This window comes from Ylistrum balloti, unplaced genomic scaffold (assembly GCF_031769215.1).
Source record: "Ylistrum balloti isolate Yb309-2 unplaced genomic scaffold, AGI_CSIRO_Ybal_v1 Utg370006, whole genome shotgun sequence".
Classification (NCBI taxonomy): domain Eukaryota; kingdom Metazoa; phylum Mollusca; class Bivalvia; order Pectinida; family Pectinidae; genus Ylistrum; species Ylistrum balloti.
Window position 1 is genome coordinate 2853618 of NW_026782081.1, and position 12987 is coordinate 2866604.

Genomic DNA, 12987 nt, shown 5'->3' on the forward strand with positions numbered 1-12987 from the left:
GTTCCTCCTGCTATGATTTCAACAGTGTTTTGGGTTTGCATATGCAAATAACCTGCATGATAAATGAACGATATGTACCCAGTATAGATTGGTAATTGTTACTTCCTGCTCTGGTAATAATCACACTTATAAGCAAGACGCTCTTGTTGTTCATGTGATAGATTTTTCAATACATAATCAATCAATTAATATGAACATGCACAGAGTTAATTCATTATCATGTTTGTGAAAGGATAATCAAAATTCATAACAAGCATAATGGTATATTCCATACAGCCTTGATTTGGAATTTTCCATTCGAGATGAAAAACATTTGAAAAGATAAATCGACATTACAATCTTAAAAGCAAGAAAAAACTCTCTGTCATGAAAACTACCTCTCTTCAGAGAAATTCTTTTAGCGGTTAAGCGAGGTTTTAGGTCAGCAACTTGAAGATCGCGGAGTCGATACACTGGGTGCAAAACTACATCATAAAATTCTGGTACATAGTAAAAATATCATGCAACGTACAGATTGGATTATTGTGACACTATCAAGTAGATCACTCTGTTGTTAAACCGGAAATGGTTATATGAACAGGAAGCAGTATTTTATTGTATATAATGTTGGTTGGAAATTCAAAATATGAAAATAATAATTTTCATGAATTTATTGTTGTTTAATTTAGCTTATAACAGGAATTGAGTGTTAAATATGTACATAGTATATTGCACCAAATATGACCTTTACCTGTCCAGCACTGCATAGCCAAGTAGGGACTTATGTAAACAATGGTAGCCAGAATTCATATAAACAAATGTGATGTGTATATATAAACAGTGCAGTACAGTTAGAGTAACGATGATTGTATAATTATAACGTAAAATATTTCAAGGTCATGAGAAAATAATAGTTTAGATAGTGAATTGTATATAGTTGCTTAGTACAGCATTATGAGTATGTAAGGTAAACATGACCGATTTAGCAGATGTTAGGTTCTGCGTAATTGTTAAGTATTTGATTATTATATATGTAAATAGTGACCAATATGCGGTGGGTCTGAAGACTGGTAGTACCAATTGTCATTCCAGACAATAGCTTCCTGGGATTGGGGAATGGACCAATCAACGGTCGTTGCACTAAATGTGCATCCCCAATCCATCAGCACTTATCCCATACACAATAACAAATGGCGCCAAGATTCTGCATTTTGTGTCCAAATCGGTATCATTTTGACAGAATCTTGATATGGTTGGGTCGCCAGGATCAACCATTGTTCTTGAGGAATTTCCACCTGCGGAGTTGTCCGACTTTTGGCTTCCCCTATAAATACTGGGCAGTTTTCGCTGCTCATGGCACTTGGATCTAGGGATGCCAAAGGGACAACTTCCGGTTGTGGGACTCTACGGAAGCGTGATAGGGAGCGAGCCTTCTTGTGGACTTTACTGTGCTATATAAACAACAAGTAGAAAGGAATTTGGACTTGGCTTTTTCTTCGGGAAACACAACGCGAGCGGGGGCACAGTGGGGTTACAAGAGGTGATTTGGTGCCGTGACCAGGATCCAGTAACAACATCTTAACTGGATTGGCTCATATAAGGTAGGTGGAACTCTTTTCGCATTTTGTACCTTATCACTGACCTTTGGCAGCATCTTCAATTGTTTACAATTAGGTTATTAATTGTAAGGGAAGTAGGATATCTTATGACGTCATGGTTAGCTTGTTATCAGATGTAGAAATGAGTAGTATTGCTGAGAGAATGGCTAACCTAGGTACCCCCCAGTTAAATGAAAGGCTCCCCCCTCAGGAAAATCCATCCTCAAGTGCCCCTGGGAGAGGGACTCCTCAAGATGATGGGGAGGTACTCATAAGAAGCATGGCGCAACAGTTCAAAAGTCTTTCGGCGGCTATGACAGCACAGGGTGTGTTTCAAGTAGTAAAGGTTTTTGAAGGTGACCCTTCAAAGTTTAAGGCTTGGATCAAAGAAATTGAAAAATATGCTAAATTGGTAGGGTTGGACAATGGGTCCATACCAAATATAGCTTACCAGACAAGTACGGGGTCAGTAGGTGACTTTATTAAAAGGTACATTGATTCTATGGAAGGAGATGGAATCCTTAGTTGGGAGGATTTAAAGAAGTTATTAAAGCAAAGGTTTGCTGAGATAACAGACTCACAACAGGCCCTGGCCTTGTTGAGAAAAACTAGGCAAAAAGACACTGAAAGTGTGCAAATATTTGCAGAACGACTTCTACAGATAGCTGAAGACGCTTGCACTAATGCTCAAGACAATGATAGGGGAATAGTGCAACAGCAATTAGTTAATACCTTTTGCGACGGGTTGGCATATGACTACCTTAAAATGAAAGTCATGAGAGAAAACCCCCAGACTTTAGAAGACGCTGTAGGCATAGCAATGAGGGAACAAAACTTAAGAAAGCGGTTTGATTTAAGAAAAGATGACAGTGATGTCTTTCATAGAGTAGATTCCCAAAGATTGGAACCAAAAACAGTCCCAAGACATACTGACAACGACCCAAGACAAATTGTCCCTATGGAAATAGACCATTCAAGACAAAGACAATGCTATAGATGTAAAAGAGATAATGTTATGGCAAGGTCACACCCCATTTCTAGAGACAGACCATGGTTCAGACAGTACAATTCGGATAGACAAAGTTGGTTCCAACATCCAAGGAATCATAAAGACAATAGCCACACCCAAACAAACAGCTCTCAAGCAAAACCACCATTAGTTCCTCCTAAATATAATCATGTACAGGCTTTAAGACAAGACGTAAGACAAGACAATCACGAAAACAACCGGTTATATACACCCACGTTAGTGTGTTGGCATTGCAATAACGTAGGACATATAAAAAGAAATTGCCCTCGCCTAAGTGGTAGTTACCCAAGAAATACTCAGTTAAATTAAAAACCTCTCCCCATAAGGAAACCGATGGAGAGAGGAAAATTAGGTCAAGTAATCCTGTATCTAAGACAATAAATATATCAGGTAACCCAAGTACAACTGTGATAAAATTAGGTAAACAAAGAGTTAGAGTCTTGATAGATACTGGAGCTGAGGTTTCCCTTATTAATGATAGGATTTTTAAGACTTTTCCAAAGAAGCCAAGATTAAGAAAAGAAAACATGACCCTCCAGACAGTCGGTAGTACACCAATCGAGGTAATAGGTTCTGTTGAACTTCCTTTTCAAATGAGAAACATGACCTTAAGTCACAAGTTTTATGTTGTTAAAGGAATGAATAGGAACTGTATTCTTGGACTAGATTGGTTAAGAAAAAATGGCGTTAGAATGTACTTTGATTTGGCATGCATGCGTATAGGAAAGACATATGTTCCCTTAGAGGAAGATGTACATATTGCTTCTATAATTCGCATCACCAAGAAAACTGTCTTAAGACCACAAACAGCTACCATATGCAATATTAAACTTGTTAGAAGCTTTGAAGTGCCCGAGTCAAGATTACTGAATATTTCTCCTGAAATATCAAGTGAAGAGACACCTTGTATAAATAATGAACCCGGGGTAGTATTACAGGAAAGCATAGCTCAGGTAAAAAATCCCTTTAAGATACCAGTCTTATTAGTTAACAATACCAATAGAACAATGACCTTAAGACGTGGTAGTGTAGTAGGGAAGGCAACAGCTGTAGAAACAAAAGACATAAGTAGTGCAACTGTAACTGACAAAAATGGCAACAGTAAGGAGGATTTTAAAGATGTAAGTGTACCAGAAAAATATAGAGAAGACACTATTAAACTTCTTAAAAGAAATAGAGACCTATTTGCGAAGAAAGACTCAGATTTAGGTCATACTGACACAGTGAAGATGCATATTGACACAGGAAACAACAAACCTATAAGAAATCGTGCATACCGCACCCCACTCAACAAACGCGATGAAGCCATAGATGAGATGTTAGAGGCTAAAGTAATTGAAAGGTCAAGAAGTCCTTGGTCCTTTGGTCTTGTTGTTGTAGACAAGAAAGATGGCAGCAAAAGGATGTGTGTCGATTTTAGAAGTCTAAATAAGATTGTGACACCCATGTCAGTACCACTTCCTTTGATAGATGACATCTTAAACCTTCTTGGCCAATCAAAGCACTTTACTACCTTAGACTTGAAGAGTGGGTATTGGCAAGTTCAGTTAGACGAGGAAAGTAAACCTAAGACAGCATTTGCTTGCCATAGAGGTCTTTTCCAGTTCAACAGGATGCCCTTTGGTTTAAGTAATGCCCCTGCTGTGTTCCAAGAGTTGATGAACATTGTCTTACAGGAATGTGAGCAGTTTGCTACTGCCTATCTTGATAATGTCTTGATCTATAGTAAGACACCAGAGGATCACCTTAAACATATCCAGATAGTATTTAGGAAGCTAAGAGAACATGGGCTCAAGTTAAAACTTAAGAAATGCAGCTTCTTTCAAACCGAAACTGAATATCTTGGGTTTATTATAACAGATGAAGGAGTAAAACCCGACACTAAGAAAGTAGAAGCTATTCGAACTTTACCATCTCCAACTTGTGTCAGAGAAGTACGAGGATTTATTGGAATGTGTAGCTACTACAGAAGATTTATACCCAATTTTTCCAAGATAGCTGAACCTCTCATAGACTTAACAAAGAAGTATGCAAGATTCAAATGGTCAGAAAAGTGCCAAAATGCTTTTGATTTTCTTAAGGAAAGTCTAACAGTAATACCATTACTGGCTTACCCAGATCCTAGCCAAGACTATATCCTTTATACGGATGCTTCAGATTCTTGCATAGGCGCATGTCTTACGCAGAAGAAAGAGGGTGAAGAAATGCCAATATATTACTTGTCACATAAGCTCAGTCAAACACAAAGAAGGTGGTCTGTAATCGAGAAGGAGGCCTTTGCTGTAGTGTACGCATTACAAAAGCTTGACAATTACTTACATAATAGTAGATTTGTAATAAGGACTGACCGTCGACCACTTTGTTACATCATCTCAGATAAAATGACTACAAATAAGAAACTGTCTATGTGGGCTCTTAGTGTGGCAGCATATAACTGTAAGGTGGAATATAAAGAGGGCAGGTATAATTGTTGTGCAGACTTACTGTCTAGACAACCTTCTGATACCAGTGAAGAAGCTCAAGAAGCTCAAGGTGCTCCAGAAGAAGCACAAGATATCTTAGATGTTGATGATAGAACCTTAGAAGTAGGTGCCCTGAACTCCAATTACTTCCGTCCTAAAGACTACGCCAGTTTTGAAGTAGATCCGCCAGATGACATCATTAAGCCTCATATGGATTTACCAGAAGACATTAACATTAAAGATGCCCAAGAAAATGACACAAACATAAAGAATTTGCGAACAAGACTTAGTAATGGTAAGGCAACAAAGAATGAGGAGGAGCGATACTTGGTAGTAGACAACGTCTTATACTATCTGTCAAACGCAGACTCAGATGACCCAAACTTAAGGCTCTACATACCTAAGGAATTTGAGGAACTTGTGATTAAGCAGCATCATGAGTCTTTAGGTCATATGGCTCTAGATAAAACTTATGACACTATGCGTAAGAAGTACTATTTTCCAATGATGTACAAGAAAGTACACCAGCACAAAGAGAAGTGTGTTACATGTCAGACGAAAAGTAGTGCTAATCCCAAGCCCCCTCTACAAGACACTGACATTCCTCCTTACCCTTTCGCAAAAATAGACATGGACTTGTCAGGTCCCTATCCAGAAACACTTTTGGGGAATAAGTACATAATATCCTTTGTAGATGTGTACTCAGGATGGCCAGAGGCTTTTCCTGTACCTGATAAATCAGCAGCAAATATAGTGCATCTCATTTTAGAAGAAATTTTCCCAAGATATGGCTGTGTCTTAAGCATCGTATCAGACAATGGTTCTGAGAATATTGCAAAATCAGTTAAGAAACACTAGAAGCCCTAAACATACATCACATTACTACGTCTTATTACTGCCCCCAAGCAAACGGAAAGGTGGAGAGATTTCACCGAACCATGGTAGACATAATGGCTAAAAAGATCAAAGAAAGCACAAATACATGGGATCTTTTCTTGAACCAAACTCTTGCCGCTGTGCGATTTCACACCAGTGAAGTGACAAAGGCATCGCCTTTCTTCCTGTTATATAACCGTGATGTTGTTCTTCCTTTGGACACAATTCTCAAGCCGAGAAGAAGATATGTTGGGGAAGACTTGCACAAAATCGCACTAGAACAGCAGCACAAGTCCTTTGTATTAGTGCACCGATACTTGAAACAGGCTAAGAAAAAGCAAAAGAAACTTGCTGACAGAAATAGCAAGGATGAGGACTTAAAAGTAGGTGATCCTGTATATGTAAGAAATCATAAAAGAACATCAAAACTTGATAACAAATGGACACCATACTTCAGGATTGTTGAACAAACAGGACCCGTGAGTTTTAAGGTAAGAAACCAACTCACAGGAGAAGTCACTAAGACACATGCAAGACATTTGCGTCTGGCAAATGTTGATGAATGGAGTTTGCCTAAGGCTAATATAGGTCGGCCTTTGAGGAAGTCCACCTATGTAGTACCTCCAGAAGATGTAAGTAGCTCTGATGATGAACCAGAGTAGGACCCGCCACTTCAACGGGTCATTAAAAGAAAACGAAAAGAAAGATCAAATTCTGATGACGAGGATGACATGCCTCTAACAGAACTTAGGCAACGTCTTAGGACTCGGGAATTAGCAGAAAAAGCTCAAGTTATTGACTCTGATAATGAAGACATACCATTGACACAGTTAAGACAATGCAAAAGACAGTATAAACTCCCAGACTATCAGTCAGTTGACATGGACCTGACAGAGGATTACGTAACTGAATCTGAGGACAGTAGTACTAATGAGGAAATGGAAGTTAATGTCATTAAGAAAATAGGAACCCCAAAAATAGAATGTAGAAAGGAAATTGTAGATTTACCTAGAAAACAGAGAAAGTCCCATAAGGAAAAGAATGCCCCAAAAGAAGTTAGATTAGCTAAGACGATAAAACTACTTCAGGCATGCTTAGAGATATAAGGTATTAAAAGCCTCCTAGTAAAATGTCCTTAATCTTTCTTGCAGGAAGTTAAGGCAAGAAAGGAAAAAGGCTCAACATCCAAATAGGTAGCGTTAAAGCAACTCTCATCAGACAAAACGTAGTCTTTGAGAAAATAAATGATGTCACAACTACTAGATCTAAATGGTTAGTCTTAGACTTAAATCCGTACCAAGATATCTTAGCCAAATTAAACAACAGTCTTTCTGAAATAAGTAATGATATTTATGTTGAATCTCAAGTGTGGCAGTTACACCCAAAAATTGACCTTAGTCTGGCCAATAACTTACTAGTACTTCACCATGAAGTTAAAAATTTAAGACAAACTCAGGAATTCTTACAAGAAGAACTTAGAAATATAAAAACACTACATCAGACTCGAACTAAAAGAGCGTTGATTCCAATTGTAGGTAAGGCACTGTCCTTCCTTTTTGGTACATTAGATGAAGATGATATTGATACAGTCAAAACTAATGTTAGGACCTTAAGAAATAATCAGGTACACCTTCAACATGTTGTTAAGGAAAGTTTAACTATCCTTCATACTGCCCAAGGCCAAACAGCAAATAACAGAAAGAATATTAATGAAGTAATAGATACTTTAACTGATCTAGCGAAGTTAGAGATGAATCTTAGTCATTCAGTTCAAGATATTGACAAATACTTACATACGTATACAAAGATAGATAGAGCCTTAAGTGAAGCTAAGGAAATAGTTGGTTTAGCTAGAGATTACTTAAACCACTTGAAGCTTCAAATTAATATGTTGTCTCTTGGACATCTCTCGCCAACTGTTATTGCACCCCCTGACCTAAGGAAATTACTAATTGATGTTAAAAGTAAGCTAAGTATGAATATGCAAATTCCTTTTGACCCTGACGTAGACCTTTGGACATTTTATAAGACTGTGACTTGTACAACCCTGATTGGACAAGACGACTTAATGGTAGTCATTGCCATTCCTTTGATTGATATATCAGATAAATTCACTGTGTATAGAGCACACAGTCTTTTATTACCTTATTTGGAAACAAACCAAACAAATCTTTTGGCCTCTTATAGATTAGAAGCAGAAGCCTTGGCGGTGAATGAAGCCCAGACACAATTTGTTATCTTATCTCTTGATGAAGTTAAGGAATGTGGAGGTAGCGTCAAGAAATACTGCAGATTTCGTAATCCAATATATACTTTAGTGTCAAATGAAATGTGTATAATATATCTTTTTATGGGATGGATTAAAGATATGGATAAGTACTGTACCACAGTGGTGCAAGCTAGTACTTCAACTCCTCAAGCCCAACACTTGTCTGATGGACACTGGGTAGTTGTTTCAGAAAAATCATTGACCTTTCATCTAAAATGTCCTGTTATTTCCTCTTTAGACAGCCTTAGCACGAAAAGTCCCATTGATATTATAAGCTTAAATGAGGGCTGCTCTGCTTCAAATGAGTTCATGACCTTACCATCCTTTCATCATTATGAAAGTACTTTTAACTTGTCTAATGACTTTAACGCCTTAATACATAATTACTTCATGGGATCAATTAAACTATGGAAGCCATTTTCTCAGAAATTTCCAAATATAACTTCAATCAAAATCCCTCCAAAGTTGAAGTCTATAAAAGAAATTCCTATTGATCATTTGATTTCGGAACTAGATAATATGCACAAATTGGTTCCTATGGAATCAGATAATTCTATCCAAACATACCTCATAATTGGAAGTGTAGTCATTGCTTTCTTAGTGATAGGATATTGCTTTCGGCATAAAATAAAAGATAAATGTCAAAATTATAGGAATAGTAGGTATAGTAAAAGGTCAGTTGTTAAGGGAGATTTGGAGTTGAGTTCTTTACCAATGCCTTATTTGCCTCGTCGAGAGCCTGATGTACCACAAGATTTACCAAGGCAATCTAAGGCTACAATGGTACCACGCTTTCATCGCCACAGCACTTCTGAAGTAGACTTCCCTAGACCGGATTCGACTTTCGACAGACGACTTGCTGAATTGTGTTTAAAAGAAGTGACAATCTTCCCACCTCAACTCAACTTAAATGGGAACCGGGAAGACTTACAGGTGATGTCAGGTGAACCTGACAACGACGACAACGTTGAGGGCGGTGCAAACCCCTCATCACCAGGTGGAGTAGCAGAGGAGGTAAAAACAGTAAAAAATAACCCTCTGGTATCCACCAGGAAGACAGTGATACAGGATCTTTATCCTGATATAAGAAAGGAACTGGACAGGAACTAGTCCCTTTGGCATGTCCTTCGTGACAATAAGGATAATTAAGGATAAAGTCACGTGAATTTAACAAGACTGACGACAACACATGTATACTTCTGTATCTGTTATACTAACTGTGGAAGAACAGAAGATGGGATTCTTAACATTTCGTGATTCTTATGAACATTTTAAGACGGGAAATGTGGTGCAACTTTCCAGACGAAATGTGATGGTTTCTAAAGGAACTATATTATTATATGGGATATCTCCATGAACTGATGTGAGGGTCACAGTGAGATGACTATTGGGACAAGATTGAGTGACTTTCGAATAATTCGGAACAGATTGGGTGACTTTCGAATAATTCTCAGTATATATATTATTAAGTGACAGTGAATTATAACCGTTGTTAGGGATTTATAAACATATAAATAATTTGTTAATTCAAGTAGATAGTTAAAATAATACTTGCATGTAGCATGCGAAAGATTGGCGTGTGAAAGCTGTAAGAAAGTAAAGGTAAAAGTCCGTATTAAAGAACAGCGCCAAAATTTCGCCTTAATTAATAACGTAAAATATTTCAAGGTCATGAGAAAATAATAGTTTAGATAGTGAATTGTATATAGTTGCTTAGTACAGCATTATGAGTATGTAAGGTAAACATGACCGATTTAGCAGATGTTAGTTTCTGCGTAATTGTTAAGTATTTGATTATTATATATGTAAATAGTGACCAATATGCGGTGGGTCTGAAGACTGGTAGTACCAATTGTCATTCCAGACAATAGCTTCCTGGGATTGGGGAATGGACCAATCAACGGTCGTTGCACTAAATGTGCATCCCCAATCCATCAGCACTTATCCCATACACAATAACAAATGGCGCCAAGATTCTGCATTTTGTGTCCAAATCGGTATCATTTTGACAGAATCTTGATATGGTTGGGTCGCCAGGATCAACCATTGTTCTTGAGGAATTTCCACCTGCGGAGTTGTCCGACTTTTGGCTTCCCCTTTAAATACTGGGCAGTTTTCGCTGCTCATGGCACTTGGATCTAGGGATGCCAAAGGGACAACTTCCGGTTGTGGGACTCTACGGAAGCGTGATAGGGAGCGAGCCTTCTTGTGGACTTCACTGTGCTATATAAACAACAAGTAGAAAGGAATTTGGACTTGGCTTTTTCTTCGGGAAACACAACGCGAGCGGGGGCACAGTGGGGTTACATTATCTATGCAGAAAACGTTGTCGACAAAGAGAGGCTATGGAGAAAAGTACCTCGCTTTTATTACATAAATAACGTTGTGATTGTGTTATCATGTTTTTACCTTGGAACGTTGTGTACACACACACCGCTGTATATATAATCATGTGTTTCAGTCATCTGTAAATCGGCTAATTATATATTATTTATTTATTTGTGCTAACAAACCAGAGTAATCTTAACATTTTGATTCTTTCCATTAAACTTCTTATCTAACAAGCATTTAACTAACATCTAGTTATCAAACAGATCATCGCTTACCTCTGTGTCAAGTCGAAACCTGTGTTCGCGATTCTGCTCCTGTGTATAAAATATATTACCTATGTTTATTAAGACCCCTATAAACTTCAGTGTCTTCTAATACATGTAGCTCGCGAATTAGTATGCGCCATTCGTAAACAGACTTACCTTGTTTATTTGATCACGTGGTACGAAGGACCACGCGACATATCAGGATACAGCGGCGTCCGTCTTTTGTCAACTTTTTCTATTATTCGCTGCTAATTCATGGACGTCTGAGCTAATTCTAACCAAATTTAGCCCAGAACATTTTTTTTCGGATGAGAAATTATGTTGTATAAACCGTTGGTTTGGGACCCATGTGGTCGGAAGGTGGGGTCAATATATCTTATTTTTTCAGGAATTGCATGATATTGTCCAGATTTGGTCGGGAGCATACTTAAGTGAAGCGAAATCAGTATTTATAAACGTTCAATCGTTGGATCTGAACCCCCTGATGCCAGAAGGATGAGGCAAAATGGGTAGAATCTATTTTTTTTAAAATAATTTATCGTATTCTTTAGGAATCGCAGGATATTGTCAAAATCTGGCCTCAAGCACGCTAGGTGAAGAGAAATATTTTTTTAAAAATATATATCGTTGGTCTAGCCCAACAGGGAAACGGAGCAATTTTTATAATCCCCCTTCTGAAGGAATGCTGGGAGGCTGTCCCCTTATTGCCAGAAGCATGCTTGAACAATTGATCCCTGTTCTCTAGGACGAGGGCGGTGGGACCCATTAGCGAAAAAATTCTTTAAAATCATTCTTCTCTTGTAGGAATACTTGGATTCTGTCCCAATTTGGTTGGAGACATGCTTGGGTGAAGGGGATCAATCATATATGATCAGCGCGTTTCGCATGGTTTTGAATATGTCGGGGTAGTTTTCAGTAGTCCAAACGTACAAGATATAATGGAAAGATATCGAGGAAAAAAGGTGTAGAAATACTAGGACATGAGTTATTTTTAACTTGTAAGCAGTAGATCTGTCCCCTGCTTTCTACACACTGAAAGCCCTCAAGACACTGAAGAGTTCCATCATAGGTCGTACAGAATTGCAAGGTAATGTAATAATCTGTATCGGTTTTCTACATGGCTTAACTCTACCTAAGTCTAAATTTCAAAAGTTTTATGCATTGTCTCTGGTAAAATCAACTTACGTATAACAACAACTTGTTTCGCTATAATTTAAGGCACAATGTTTAATGGATTGTTTGCGTCTATTATTATTCAACTGCTACAAGATTTTTGTTTTTTTTTTTAAAAGTAACGGAAGTGAAAAACATCTTTTTAATACAAATCTAGAATTAGATAAAGTGAAAGAACCAGGTAAACTGCGTCACAATCCGTTTGGTTCTTGTAGGACAGCAATGCTAAAGGTTCAGAGTTCGATCCCGGGAGGTGATTTAGACATTTCAATATTGATCTAAGAACTCTAGATGCATTTCGCAAGTTTTATGTATCTGGTAATTTAGTACAACATGTGTTTGTTTTGCACAGTGCCACTTTTCGAACGAATCAAAACGTGACATGCACAGGCTACAGCAAAACATTAAACTGATGTAGCAGTATTTAACATCTCTATGTCAATGTCAACCCTGTATATTTTGCCAGTGTTTTGGTGTTTTTTGTTCGAGCTCAGGATGTACAACAGACTGCCGGTCTTCAAGACATTAATACATAAAATTACATCATATTACACACATAATCCTAACAAAGCCGCAGCAGCTGTTATGTTTTTTAGTTGATTCAAACTTATCCTAAGCGGTAATGCTAAATGACTATATTCAGGACTGCCATATTCATTTCACCGGCAAACATTTATTATATGCTTCGGATGATTTAATGTTAACAAAGGTGGCACATTTCACTATTAGTACAATAACACAATTAAATAATCCATGCTGCTGCAACATTCTCATATTAAGTAAACATTTACAAGGTATTCCCTGTCATTTTTTTATGTTTATCGGGTATGTGCGTTCAAACATCTATATATAAAGTGGATGAAGTCGTGCTCAGGACGAAATCTTACCGGTTCATGTAACCACGTGATAAATTGCAGGGTGCCATTTAAAGCTACGAGTATATTTATGGTTGTTACAATACAGTAATGACAAAAGACATCGGAGCTGAGAAACTTTAACCAGT